The 14,800-nt window shown below is 41.7% G+C and overlaps 2 long non-coding RNA genes across 2 annotated transcripts; one reads left to right on the top strand and one right to left on the bottom strand.

Moving 5' to 3' along the window:
- The first annotated feature begins 1,403 nt into the window (after nucleotides 1-1,403).
- Nucleotides 1,404-3,550, top strand: LOC121138981. The gene is made up of 2 exons (XR_005875852.1): nucleotides 1,404-2,119; nucleotides 3,364-3,550. It is a non-coding gene; the product is annotated as an uncharacterized LOC121138981 (long non-coding RNA).
- Nucleotides 3,551-8,497: 4,947 nt separating this feature from the next.
- On the bottom strand, nucleotides 8,498-14,515 carry LOC121138980. The gene is made up of 2 exons (XR_005875851.1): nucleotides 14,404-14,515; nucleotides 8,498-8,731 (listed from the first exon to the last, which is right to left on the bottom strand). It is a non-coding gene; the product is annotated as an uncharacterized LOC121138980 (long non-coding RNA).
- Between the last annotated feature and the right edge of the window lie 285 nt (nucleotides 14,516-14,800).

The following is a 14,800-nucleotide window of genomic DNA, read 5'->3' as shown; positions in this document are numbered from 1 at the left end:
GTAAAGGAAGAGCCATTATCACCTTGAAAAGATCTTGGGAGGCTAAATCGAAAAGAAAATTTAAGAGCCAGCATTGGAGTATTACAGGGGGACAGACAGAGAGCTAAAAGTCCACAATGGAGGAATTTGCTGACTAGGGTAGAAGTCCTACCTGGGCTTTGGGCCAGAGAAAATATTTTTTTATCGTTAATAAAAGCTTAAGAGTCCTTTAATCTGATTATAGCTGGGTGGTTGTGATTATCCTACCTGGCATGCCAGTAACTTACACTTGGGGTTGGGGGAGGGAGGCCTGTGAAGCCTGATTCATTGTTTTCCTCAAGTTAAAGTCTAATCTAGTTCTGTTTTTTATTTTTGTTTTTTTCCAACCATTTCTGCTCACTGGCTATACGTAGTTGTTGGGTGTATTGTGTAGGTGGTCCAAAATTAATCATTTTCTTTTCCTATTAGGTAAGTTGAAGTTCTTAGGAGTTACTTTTATGAACTTGGGATGAAACCCTTACTTCCTTTAGTTGTGTTCCTGTCAGTAGTACCATCATTTGGGGTGGGTCCAGGTAGTGCTGACCATGTGGCACCCCTTTTGAAGATATTTCCCACTGCAACGAGCCATCTTTTGCTTCAAAATGGGTACTGGTTACAGTCCAAACTCTGAAGTTCCCACCACCTCTCTACTCATCTGGAACTATAGGATCATTTAGTTATGTCCCATTATCCCTTGGGACCTGGTTGATCTAGGGAAGAGGCCAAAATGTCAGCTGTACTCTTAGTTAGCTTCCTCATCCTTAATGACTTTGATTTACAAGTAAGGTCAGGTACACTTGTCTGGAAGTGTTAATAGTGGTTTAAGATTTAGTGTAACACTTGTATAAATCTTGGCAAAGACAATTTTTACATGAATCTGGGATCTTTTAAGGCTTAGTTTCCCTAGTAGTTCACAGGATGACAATGTCAATAGAAATTTTAGGCAATTATCATCATAAAATAGAGTCTCTTATCTCTCTAGTTTTAATGAGCAAATTAGCATTTTAAGGAAACCTAATTGTTGTAAACAGAGAATCAGGCTACAGTTCTTCACAGTATTTGAACTTGAGTACTGAACTTTCAAACTTTTAATAATGTTTAATTATAGCCAATTTGATTACACTTATACCATTTTTCTTTAAGCTTGAACTTACACAAAATCTCTTGAAATAGACTTTAACCTTTTGGTTTTTCCTTAATCACTTTCTATTTCTATCTTAAATAATACTTTAAGACAAAACTCATTTGTCATATAAAATCCTTTTCATCAAGAAGTATTTCTTTTTTAACCAGAAGTGTATTCTTAAACCTACAACTTTGACATTGACCACTTTCTCACATTTGGGAGTTTTTTTCTGACTTATTTTCTTTTATGAAATTTTTGTGGGTGCTAGAAATTGAACCCAGGTCCTCTGGAAGAGCAGCCATTAACTACTGAGCCATCTTTCTACTCTCTTTTTTATAATATTCTTAAAAGCCTAGACCACAGATGATCGCATTCTGTCTTTACCAAACATACTTAGCTGGAGGATGACATTAAAGGCTACAAGTTATAGTCAGATCTCTCTGCTCATATTATCAATCCAAGTTAAGCCCCCCTTTTACAGTTTGGGAATCAAATTTATTCCAGTGTGGAAGGATATATACCCAAGCTAAATCAATAGGAATTGAAGTGGTGTTACCATCTAGAAAAGAGCATTGAAGCACCAGTAAGTAACTGATACATCCTCTTCTCACACAGGAGTTTAGGAATCATGAGTAGAATGCCTGCCTGATTCCATAGTGGCCCTGCCCTGGTCAGGAGTGACCAAGTTCCATAATCTGCCTAGAAGCTGAGTGCAGCAGGCTTCATCCAATCCCAGAGTTGTGACTGTTTGTTAAACTTCCTGGGAACTATGTGTGGTTCATTCTGACATCCCTTGGCTTGTAAAGACCAAGTTTCACTTCTTTTTGTTTGTTTGCTTGTTTTCACAGTATAAGTATGACTGCCTTTCTGAAGACACAACGTGGATTTCTTTCCTGTAAAGATCTAGAGGGATTGGGAGAAAATCCATAAAGAACAAGGAGAATCTCTAAGTTCCTTCCAGGACCCAGTGAGCACGTATGCAAAAGCAAGGGCTTCAAAAACCGGAAGAACCCAATGTTTGGAATCTGTTATTGCTACTTTAACTTGATATAGCAAATGCAGAGATCTTATTGCTTGGCAGCAGGGACAGCCAGAAAACATCATCTGAACATTGCCTCCGCCTTTTGAAAACAGCTGAGTTAAGTTAGCAGAGATGTAGCAGGAGACAGAACATCCACATGTGTGGCACAAGAGAGATTGACCCGAGTCATACATGCCTTAAGAAGAAAGATAAAGGAGACCCCATAGCCAGGTGCAGAAGTGTGTACACAGAGTGAAGTTATAGGTAGAAGGAGGCAGAAAATCCCATGGTCTTAACCATGGGTGCAGGGTGGGGGTGTGGAGTAGGGGAGTCCACACCCTATAACAAAATGAAAATGGGAGAAAGCTGATTGCAACTGAACAGCACACTAAAATGTGTTTCCAGGGTCTTGTTCTTGTCTCCCTCATCTCCCTGATCTGACTGGTGTGCATGTGTATATGTGTGTTTCTGTGTGTGTGTTGTATGTACATACATGTGTGCATGTATAGAGACCACATTAGGTGCCCTGTTCTATTACTCTGCCTTATTCTTATGACACAGGGTCTCTCCTGAACTTGGAGGTAAGTTGCCAATCAGCAGTCCTCAGAAATCTTCCTACTTCTTTTTCCCTCCAGCACTGGGATCACAGGCATGTATACAACCATGCTTTTACATGGGTATGGAATCTAAACTCAGGTCCTCATGCTTGCACACCAGGCACTTTACTGATGGAGTCATCTCTCCAGGCCCTGTCATGAACTTCTGAAGTCTTTGCATCCATTCTATAACCTATCCATACAGGCATGTAGAGATGTTTTGCTGTGTGTAATGTGTGACCTGAAAGTTAATATCAACATTAGGATTTGGATACCTATGTGATGGAGGATGTCCTACTGTATATATGTTTCTCTTATTGGTTGATGAATAAAACACTGTCTGGCCAATGAGGCAGGAAGATAGGCAGGACTAGAACTAAGAGAATTCTAGGAAACATAGGCAGAGGAAGACTGCGAAACAGTTGCCATGTAGACCACCAAGGCGTAGCAGGTCTGGACCTTTCTCCAGTAAGATAAGACCACGTGGAAAAACATAGATTAGTAGTTGTGGATTAATAATTAAGACAGAGCTAGCCAGTAAGAAAACCTAGCCTTCAGCCAACAATTTAATAATTAATATAAGTCTTTGTGTGCTTATTTAGGACTGAGAAGGACGGCAGGACCAGGCCAGAAAAGAAAACTGCCAGCAACACCTATATTTATCCCAGCCAAGACTATTAAGGGGTTACTTAAGTGGGACTACTTTTCAAATTACTGCTAATGAAACCATGCAAATTCTACCTTGCTAATTTATTGTCATTCAATAAATTCTGGCATTGTGGAAAACCACAAATGTGTTCATCAATATTTCTAATATACTCATGACATTTGAACTCTCTCTGGACCTGAAAGCCATAATGTCTTTTAACCTAAAACCAGGAGTGATATGTCCTCATTTTATCATATTCTACTCATTAGAATGTTAATCATGAGAATATGTAACACTTACGAAAGTTTTTAAAATATGTGAGATTGTATATAAAATAAAGGCATCGTATTTAAAAGGAAAAAAATAGGTGACCTTGATGAAATTAGCAAAGTCCTTAGAAGATATCATGGGATAACTGTTTATTCTGGGTGGAACTTCTCTAGCAACCTGTAGAACTCTTTGGCCCTCAGCTGTGGCAAGGAAATAATAGATGATGACAAGACAGATCATAGCAGGTCAGTGGGGAAAGCGATGAGTCTATGAACCTTCCCTCTTGGAAGAAGGACCATGAGGAGCCTGTTCTGAAACTCCAGTCACCACACTCTCTTCCAGGGCACATAGCCCCGTCCCAGCTGCTATGGTTATGAGAGATGCGCTAGAATTCATGGGAGACAGAATCTTGACTAGTGGTTGTAACTCTGCAGTATTACAACTGCTCAGAGTTGACTGTGCTGGGGGCGGGACTTCATGGCAGTCACTGTGCTGGGGGCGGGACTTCATGGCAGTCACTGTGCTGGGGGTGGGACTTCATGGCAGTCACTGTGCTGGGAGTGGGACTTCAGGGCAGCCAAAATGACAAGTGTGTTTTCACTGCAAAACTCCACCAAATACCTAAGAATGGCCATGAAGTGTTCATGAACTGCTTCAAAACATAGAAGAGTAGGGAACATTTCTTGTTGGGAGCCATGTGGCCTAGTTTAGGAGTGCTTATCCAATGGGTCTCCATGAGGCAAAGTCCGAGAAGACAGTGTCACTTGGCAAGGGCCAGTGGACTTCAGGATAGCACAGAATATTCCTAGGACCCTGAGGCCTGCACGTTCTTTTCTCTCTCATAATGATGATGATTCTCTTGGTGATTTTTAGTGTCACTTTGTCAGTCATGCATACTCTGGTTTCTCTTCAGAGTGTATAAATCTTTCGCCTTTTACTTTGCATGGGACAGGTGTGATCATTCCTGAAAAACCCATTTTTTTTTCTCAACTATTTTCACCTAAAATTCTTTGGGAAGTGATGCTTCTCAGGTTTCATTTCTGAAAATACCAGCTGTCACCCCAGACCCTGGGAACTGTTGCGACTCAGTGCTGATGGGATTGGAGGCAATAATTGTTAATGGGCATTTGAAGAAGTGCAAACCAACTGCATGCAGGCAGCTTCTGACAGATTGCACCTGTTTCTGTAAATAGGTTTTGAACAATATTATTGTTCTTGAAGATGTATGCCAATGTTTATCACCTTTTAGCTTTGTAAAGACAGGATTTATGTAGCTCAATATTTGACCAAGCTAGCAAAACGATAAGCATTGTTTTTGATTTAAAAGAGGTTTTGACACCAGGCATTGGTGGCGCACGCCTTTAATCCCAGCATTTGGGAGGCAGAGGCAGGCGGATCTCTGTGAGTTTGAGGTCAGCCTGGTCTACAGAATGAGTTCCGGAACAGCCTCTAAAACAATACAGAGAAACCCTGTCTCTAAAAACCAAAATAAATAAATAAAGAGGTTTTGATGTAAAAGTTGGGGAAAATATCTGACATACTTGTTTTTGCTGGAGGTTAATGTTGGAGGGTGGGAAAAACATGTTTGTTAGTATGGAAAAACATGCTTGTTTTTGAAGGACACATAAAGATGACTCAAGCTATTCAGGGCCGGCTGCTTGTGTGAAGCACATCTGGAGTCAGACACTCCCTCAATTCTTCTTCTGCCAGTGCCCTTCCTTGTCTCAGGACTTGAACCCAACCCAAGCTGCAGCAAGACCATGACAATTTCCCATTTCAGTCCCTAAAACTAGGATTACTTTGACCCCCAAACAAGACAAACATCATTTAAAAATGATACATATTCATATCTCTAATGAATAAGCAAATTGAAAATTAACACAATACTAACAAATTTAGTTTGGCAATATATAAAAGGAATTGTAACAAAAAAGAATGAATTTCTCATCTTGAAAGCCACAAACCATTACAAAAAGAAAACCTTAATTAGTTAATATAAAAGGAACTCTCCACTCTGGGGTGGTGTTGCCAAGATGGAAAGACTCCTCACGTTGAACTGCCCAGCCTTCACAACCCTTGTCAGAATCTAAGATGACCGCTTGGTAGAAACCCCAAAACTGGCTCCAAATTTCGCAGGCAATTGCAAGGTACTCAGAATAACAAAGATGGCTTTGAAAGGGAACAAAGTAGGACTTACATGTCCAGATTTTAAATTTACCATAAAGCAACAACAGCCCTGATAGTGTAACACTAGCATGAAGGTGGGCATGTAGACCAAGATGAACACAGTTTAAAGTCCAGAAACAATGCCATGTCTCTAGTCATCTGAATTAGTAAGAGTGCTGAAACTGTTCAATGGGGGAAAATAGTCTTCTACATGACAAGGCTGCACAGCTGGAGAGTCACACGGGAAAAATTAATACGGACCCTTACCTCTATATATGATAAAGCGGGCATGATCAACCCTGTGTCAGTCAGAAGTTACCTACTTTAGACCCACACTCACAACATTAGTACGTTTCAACATTCTGTATCGGCATTCAAATATAGATCTCTCTGGTAGCAAAGAACATTTTAGTTTTTATACTCAGTGCTAAGCAACCTTCTATTTCTTTTCAGTATGGAAGTTAATTTAAGAAAGATTAGCATGTTTACTTTTTTCACTAAGAAATTCAAAAATGACTATTGAATCACAAAAAGAGAAAAATGTGTGTGCATGCCATTGATATCACCTACTAAACTAAACAGAAGATTGTCAATAAGAAAAGAAACCAGCTTTCCATTACCAAATACTAATATCCACATGTGCAAAAAGCTCAGCAGACAATGGTATTCTAATCTGTCATGCTCACACTCTGGTTTGTCTCTCAGAGCATACTCTATGAGACAGCCAGGACTACTAGCCCATTCTGAAGAACAAACCTTGCCATTGTCATCTGAAGAGATTGTCCTATGTTTACTCAAGAGTCAGTGCAGACCTGAGCTGAAGTTAAGCAACATCTGCTTAAGCAACGAACTTTGGTTGCAAGCGAAGGAAGACTAGAATGATGTTCAGCTAAGCAATAGCTGTGTGTGCTTACCTCTTATGCTAAGAAATGTGCAGAGTGGTAGCTCCAGAAGAGGTGCAAAGCCCCATAGTGCCATCAAGAGCCTGAATAAGAACCACCTCTTCCCCTGTGCCAAGAGAGGGTTTCATATCTGAGTGTGTAGCTGTAGCCATCAATGCTGTTGTAGCTTCAAAGGTAAGATCTGCACTTCCATATACCAGACAGAGAATGCCTGCTATAGTACAATCTTGCAACCCTTTCTCTTATAAAGAAGTCACCCCCCAGAAGTCCCCATGCATCTGTCCAAGTCACAAATTCCTCCCTAACATAGAAAAGCTGGAGATGCATCTGGGAAGAGAATAGGATTGCTGTGGGAACACCAGACCTTGAGCAGAGACCCACTTCCCCTTCTGCCTGGGAGTAGGCAGCTGTAAGACAATGTTTAGTAAAAACATGTTTACTAAAAACGATACAATAAGTTCCTGGGAAAGGCCTTCCCACGGAAACCGCCCTGACCTCGACCTTGTCCAGAGACTAACGGTACCTTCAAAAACCCACACACATCCACCTCTGGGGTCAGAGCAGAACCAGCCAGGGTAGAGGAGAGAGCAGAAGCTTCTCTGGTGGGAGCCTTTCTTAGGAAGTTTTTCTTGAACCTTTTTGGAGCCTGTTTAAAGTTTTCTTTATATCATTGAACGAGTCTCTGTGTTTTCAATACCCGACACCCTCCGCACGTTCTCGGACACAGGCCGCGCAGCAGATGTGACACTTCCTGTCTCTCGCTTTCTCTCCTAACCCTGCTGTAACCACCTCCAGGCTGTTACACACAGGCTGTATCACATACTTTTACTTTATTAGAGACCAGTTCTGTGCTTGTTTATCTCTGAGACATGTGCTGGAACCTACAAGAGCTTAGTGATTGCAGCCCAATAAATGCTAAGGAATATTTAAATAGGGTTTTGAGGTTGATATACTGGCTGAGGTAGACTTTCCCCCCATAAAAGATGTTGCTTTTATGTTTTCTTTTGGTTCTTCAATACAAGGTTTCTCTGTGTAGCCCTGGCTATCCTGGAACTCGCTCTGTAGATCAGGCTGGCTTCGAACTCACATACACACCTGCTTCTGTCACCCGAGTGCCGGGATTCAAGGTGTGCACCACCACCACCCAGTGATGTGTTACTTTCAAAAACAGTCTGATGCACTCTGGATGCATCCCTGTCAGATCCCCTTAATACCCCCAGGACCCTTCTCCCAGCCAGAAGGTCCATTCTCTAGAACAGAGACCAACTGCCCAGGATGTCCCAGGGGTTCATCTTCTCAGGGGGAATTGACTGAGCTGCCCAAGACCCAAGAGGAAACCAAAATCAAAAACCTAAAAAGTCAGGTTTTTAAACTGAAATGCTGGCTCGATGTATGCCCCCCCCAAGGCTGTCCCATGGGGACCTTATTAAAACGCAACCCCACAGAAAGGAGGAAGAACCTCCATTGTTTGAAGGGAAAGAAGAGCTCCTTTGGCCCAGACTGAGCAGAATAACCCAGTTTCCTCCCCTCTGCCTCAGGGAGGGTCACTAAGAAGGGAGCCCTGGTAGGCATCAGACATATAAGGTGTGGGCGCTTCCACATAGTAAAACTACAACTGACATGCAGTAAGAGAGTTAACTATTCCTGGCCCCATTCCTCCAAGCTCTCTACCTCTGTTAGGTTTTGCCCACTTACACTTTTCATTTATTGGTTAAAACCCAAGTTTAATAAGGCTGACAAGACTTCAGATTTGCTTCACGGAATCCAAATAGGGTCCTTCTAAATCTATTACCACCAGATACAAAGAAAGGGATAGTCCAAAAACACCTCTCTCTTTCCAGTCCAAAGCCCCAACCCTCTCCCATGGCCCTGAAGCTGTCTCTGCCGGAAGTTAGGAGGAAATGAAGGCGGCTTTCCTCTGGGTTAACAGGAAATGAATCCTGCCCTATTCTCCAGGTCTTTGGCTCTTTTTCTAGCAGCTGCCTGTGGAGAGAAGTGAGGAGGGCTTGTTAGGCTTGTGCTGGGTGCTGTAGGAAGAAATATGCTTCCATAGAAAACTGTTCCTAGTCTCCAAAGGACACCGTGAGTTATGCAATTCTAATTCTGTGCAAGCTCTTTTACTTCTTGGTAAACTGTAGGTAATTGATGGTGGTGGAAAATAAGTCTTGTCTTAGATGGGAGGACCAAGTTTCCAGTGAATTCCACCCTATCTAGGAGCTTAACTGGTATTCCTGACCTGTTGTGGAAGAAGCTAATTCCACCTATGTTTGTGCATCCAACATTCCTTCGCTCCCATAAAAAATTTTAAGACTTCTTCTTTGAACTGGTTGTGACATCTGGTTCCCTCACTGACTCATAAATCAATACAGATCCTTAATATACACTCCATTCATATCTGTATGAGGGTAATGATTTTACCTTTTTTAAAAAATCTATTTTTGTTACTGGAGCAGTGAAGATCAGGGTCTGGAACCTGGTAGCCCTAATAAGCCAGGCTCAGTCACTTGACCTTTGTAGGTCAATTAAAGATACAATTAATAGTGAAGAGCAGAAAAAAGGTATTTATTCAACGGGGTCACATTGGAAAGAGTAATAAAGAGATGCAAGGACCCTCCAAGTCCATGTTTGGGGCCCTAACAGGAAGTGTAGGCTTAAGTAAAAGACAAAGGATGTGCATAACTGATGGTCTGGGTACAGTCGTATCAGTCATAATTGTGTCTGTCCCAGACTCTCCAGTAAGGCAGTCAAGTCAGGTTATCAAAATGGTATGGCAGTCAGAAAATGTTCTTTTCTGGTGGGTATCAGGGTTCAACCTTTCCTTTTTCCCAACCCGAGTCTCCTAGAGAAAGGCCATGAAGTCCATTATTTCAGTAGTCAGAAAGCTAAGGGGAGGAAAATAAGTGTCTCTGTAGACTTCTAGTCTTCATTCTTGCCAGGAACATGAATGCATTCTAATATTCAACATGTACACACCTATATGGCCATGCATGCGTATATGTGTCGTTAGCAGGCACTTGAAACAGCTTCTGTTAAAAAGCAACAACATCCATCCTCATTTTGTTTCTATTTACTTCGGGTCATGTAGGGATGCTAATTCCTCCGTGTATATCATATCTGCCTGAATGCTGCTCATAGCTAGCCTATTCCATCACCTTTCAAGGCTGATGGCACGAGTATCAGCACAGCTGTGGCCTCTTACTGTTCACTTGTAAAAGCCATCTACCAGATACAACCCAAGTACTCTTCAGAATCCCCAGTCTTTGTCCTAAACCTTCAGTCACCTAAGATTTTAGGAGCAATGAACCCATAATGAGGTCACACTCCTAAGTGGGAGCTTTTACTCCAGAATAGAAACAGATGCTGTTCCACTATGAGTAGGAACCACCATCCCATGGTAAGTGGATGTCCCTGCAGGTGAAAAGGACTCCCTCAGAATCATCTTCTGGAAGAAGTGAGACAATGGCCAATCAGATCATTACTTGACTGGAATTGCTTAATTGTGTATACTTCTTGCTCTCTGTCCCGGTTCTTCTATTTAAAACTACAGCTTCTATAACAAAGAAAAACTGTAAATTCAAACCACATCAAGATTGTAACTCAGACATGAATTTAAAGAACCCCATGATAGACTCTCATGCAGAGAAAATTCTTTTGGTTGTAAAAAAAAAAAGAAAAGAAAAGTCAGGTATAAGCTTTGTTAGTCTTGTTTTTTCCTTTCCCCCCTTTTTAAAGTATTGTCTTCAAACTATTTTGGGGGTTTTAAATAAGGGAGATTATGTATGACAAAGAAAAGAGGTCAATGGCATTGGGAAAGGGGAGGACAATGACAAGGATATCATGCTGGATTGTGTGCTATGAATTCACATGGTAATGTCAGAGAAGCAAGATTGACAGCCAGAGGCTATGAATCGTGAAACACAGGGAGCTGTTTCTCAGAGTGATGCTTATTATGGCCACAGTGTTTTGTTCAGCTCAGTGGACACTGTTTTTCCTGATGTCTCTTATTGAGGCAGTTTCACAAGACCTGAATATCTCAGAGAAGTACAGGGGCTCAGCTGTTAGTATTCAGGCATCTGTACTGGCCTGTCCTTGGGGTTCTGGCAGGATATGCCCTCAGCTGCTGCCACTAAGAGCACCACCTGTGCACATTCACTACATTCCCCTTTAAAAGGGCCCTGCCCATAGATGGAGTCATTATAGGCTTGAGGAGAGAGCTGACACTAGTGAGATCTCCATAGATCTACAAGGATAACAACAACTGGCAAACTAAGCAATAGTGGGGAGACTACATTAATAGCCTCTCCTTGATGATAAGGTTGATGACTACCTTATATGATATCCTAGAACCTTCATCCAGGGACTGATGGAAGCAGAGACAGTTACCCACAGCTAAACACTGAACTGCACTCCTGGAACCTAGTGACAGAGATGGAAGAGTGATGAGCAAAGGGGTCAAGACCATGATGGTGAAACCCACAAAGACAGCTGACCAGATAAGGGGGAGCTCTTGAATCCCAGACTGACGGCTGAGAGGCCAACAGGGGACTGATCCAGACTCCATTAATGTAGTGTCATTGTGGAGGCCAAAGAAATCACTGGGGCCTTGGGTAGTAGATCAGTGTTTACTATGGTGTATGAATAATCTTTGGGAGCCCATTCCAAATAGAGGGATGCTCTCTCAGCCTGGACACGTGGGGTATGGCCTATGTCCTGCCCTGGATGAAATTACAGACTTTGGAGATCCCCCAAGGAGGGTCTCACCCTCCCTGGGGAATGATGTGGGGATTGGGTGGTGGGCTGGGGGAGCTGGCGGAGGGACAAGGCAGGAGGAGTGGGAGAGGGAGCTGAGATTGACATGTGAAGCATTCATGTTTCCAATTTAAATAAAAACATATTGAGGGGAAAAAAGGGCCCTGTCAACCTCCCATCTTTCTCTCCCCCTCTTCCCCTCTCTCCTCTCTCCTGCTGCTCCTGTCTCCGGAGGCTGGTCTCTTCCCTTTCCCCTTTCCCCTTTTTATGATCCCTTTTCCTAATTAAAAAAAACCCTGCTTGAACCCTGTCTCATGGCATCTTTCTCTTTTGTGCTGTTTTTCTTAAATTACAATATCAGCCTCACCTGATATTGGTTATATTAAATTATAACTGCCATCATTGCTTCTGAGTAATCCTGGTGTGTTTTCCCCATAGTCTATCAACAAATGAAGCTATAAGAGAAAGTGGTATATGGGGCTTGACCACCAGACCCTGGCACTACCCGTCCCAGGATGTCCTCATCTTTGACATTAGCTTGAGCTAAACCAAGTCCATTTTAGCACAGACTGAAGTCACTTTTGACCTAACTGTACATGTAAGCCCATACTGACCCAAATCTCAGGATCCATGTGTCCTGCCACTATCCCCAAGTGTTTGAAGTCCCAAGTAATCTGCATTTGTGCAGTTCTGAATCCAATGCTCGATCATGGTTACTGATGGCCAATTCTCATGCTCTGGGGTTGGATTTTTTGCATAGCAGCAGTCTGAACAATGACTCCAGGAACTTTGCATGGAAATTGGTTTCTGTAGTTGTACTTAATTCTTGCTATTCTCACCAGGATTTGGCAGGAAAAAAGTAAAATACATCATTTCCTTCTTCTGGTTTTGAAAAGGAAAATACTCTAGCTAGGTGGAGATAAGGTTCCGAGTCAAAGTTAGTAGTTCTTAGTTACATGTCTGTTAGTATTCATGGACACTGTCTGCTCGGATAGTTCAGAGAAGTGGAGGTGGGGCAAGAGCTAAGCTGTTGCCAGCAGAAAAAAGCAACACGACGACCCCTTTATAAGAAGATAGCCGGGCAGTGGGGTAGCTCGGGAGAAGCAAGGGTTCCATAACAGATAAGCAGCACCTGAGGGTAGATGTCAAATCAGATGGGAAATAATAAGCAAAGGAGAAGTGAGGAGTGTTCCATCATGAACTTCAGTACTTGTTTACCTAAGTTGTTCTAAGGTAGCAAGAGCAAGTGTTCCAGGAGGACTACCTGAATCCAATCAAGAAAGTGTGGGCTAGGAAGCCCAGACCCCTCCCATAGGTTCTTAAAGGCCTGTGAAACACCACTTTGAACACTATCTCTACTTGTAATACTACACTTTTAAAAGTCAAAATTAATTTATTCAAGTACATGGTATTTAAAAGCACAAACACAAAGAAAACACGAAGTCTTCTCTTAGTTTCTTCCCCAAACATGGACAATGTGATCAGTTTCTCACTGTCCTTCTGTTGCCTTTTTATTGAAATGACAGGAAATTCACTTGACAATGTATCTTAGAAATCATCTATATCAGCACCTTAACGGACTTCATTCCTTGTTTTAATTAAAATTACATTTACTTATTTGCATGTGTGTGCTGGATAGTTTTATATCAACTTGACACAGACTAGGGTCATCTGAGGGGAGGGGAACCCAACTGAGAAAATGCCTCCATACGATTAGGTTGTAGGCAAGCCTGCAAAGCATTTTCTTAATTAGTGATTGATGGGGGAGTGCCCAACCCATAGTGTCATCCTGGGTGGTGGTCCTGAGTTCTATAAGAAAGCAGGCTGAGCAAGCTATGAGGAGCAGGTCAGTAAGCAGCATTCCTCCATGGCCTCAGCATCAGCTCCTATCTCTAGGTTCCAGCCCTGCTTGAGTTCCTGTCCTGACCTCCTTAGATGAAGAACAGCAATATGGAAGTATAAGCCAAATAAACCCCGTCCTACCTAAGTTTCTTTGGCTGTGGTGTTTCATCATAGCAATAGTAACCATAAGATATAGGTGTCTGGTCTGCATGCATGCAGACCAGAGAGCTGTGGGAGTCTGTTCTTTTTTTCTACCATGTGGGTCTCAGGAGTCGAACTCAGGTTGTTAGACTTGGTAGCAATTGCTTTTGTCCACTGAGCCATCTTGCTGGCTCTAGATTTCATCCTTTATCATAAAATTCAGTCCTAAGAATATATCCTAATATGTTGAGCTCATTATCTACTAGTTTCCAGTCGTTTGCTGTCTTATACAGTGTTTTGTACCTATACAGTACATCTTAGCACTTATTGCTATATATTTCTATAAGAATAGATTTCTAAAATTGGTATTACTAGGTCACTGTGTTTTCAAAATGCTAATCTGTGTTTATATATATGTTTAATGGTTTAAGTTAATGGGTGTGGTTTTAATTAAATTATTTTAAAATGAAATTACTTTAATTTTAATAAAGATGTGTAAACCTTTAGTGTGTGCAGATATGTGATTATGATTACAATACCACTAAAATTGACAGACTTCATAGGCCACTATTCTTCATATGCTTTGAACTAGTGAGCCATGCAGGAAGATGGAAGTGGACCTCTGGCTCAAATACTGCTATTGTGTGTGATCTTAGTCAAGCCATTTTACTGCTGGGCTTCAATGTCTCAATATGCAAATATGTAACCTCATAGTCTTTGAATAATAATAACATCCCAAATATCATTGACATTCCGTACTAAGATTGTAACAGATTAGCTCAGAACTCATGCATAGCAGTGTAATTGGTGATCATAAGACAAGAGGAAGTCTACCTCAGTTATATGAGGGCAGCATGGCCAGCCTAGATGGATGTTATACAGTTTGCATCATATTCTGTAGGAACTGATGCAAATATACTCACATTCATGCCTCAGCATTGTCGAGGAGACTTCAGGAAACCACCATTTTATTGCAAGCAATAAGTAATCCCATCCACAGGTAGACAGTGCCTCATCTCACAAGCTTGCAACATACACATTCTGAAAAAAAAATAAGTGGCTTTGTATCTTAGAGTACAAACAAGAGCCGTGGAGACCCACAGAGACATGTCTCCAAGCTGTGATGTATGACTGAGCAGAATGAGGAACACTATCCTTAGAGCTGCGTGTTTCCAGCTGAATCCAACTGTGTCTGCACAGCTTTATTTGTGCATATATCTACACAGGTTTCTGAAAATATCCTTATCAAGAACTTGGTGGCTCTCTGGATGGCAGAGAAGCAGACAATCTTTAATTTTTTTCTTTAACTTCCTATGTGTA

The sequence above is a fragment of the Mesocricetus auratus genome, unplaced genomic scaffold, assembly GCF_017639785.1.
Source record: "Mesocricetus auratus isolate SY011 unplaced genomic scaffold, BCM_Maur_2.0 Super-Scaffold_6730, whole genome shotgun sequence".
Classification (NCBI taxonomy): Eukaryota; Metazoa; Chordata; class Mammalia; order Rodentia; family Cricetidae; genus Mesocricetus; species Mesocricetus auratus.
The sequence above is the reverse complement of the archived record's forward strand: the minus strand, read 5'-3'. Positions and strand labels throughout refer to the sequence as shown.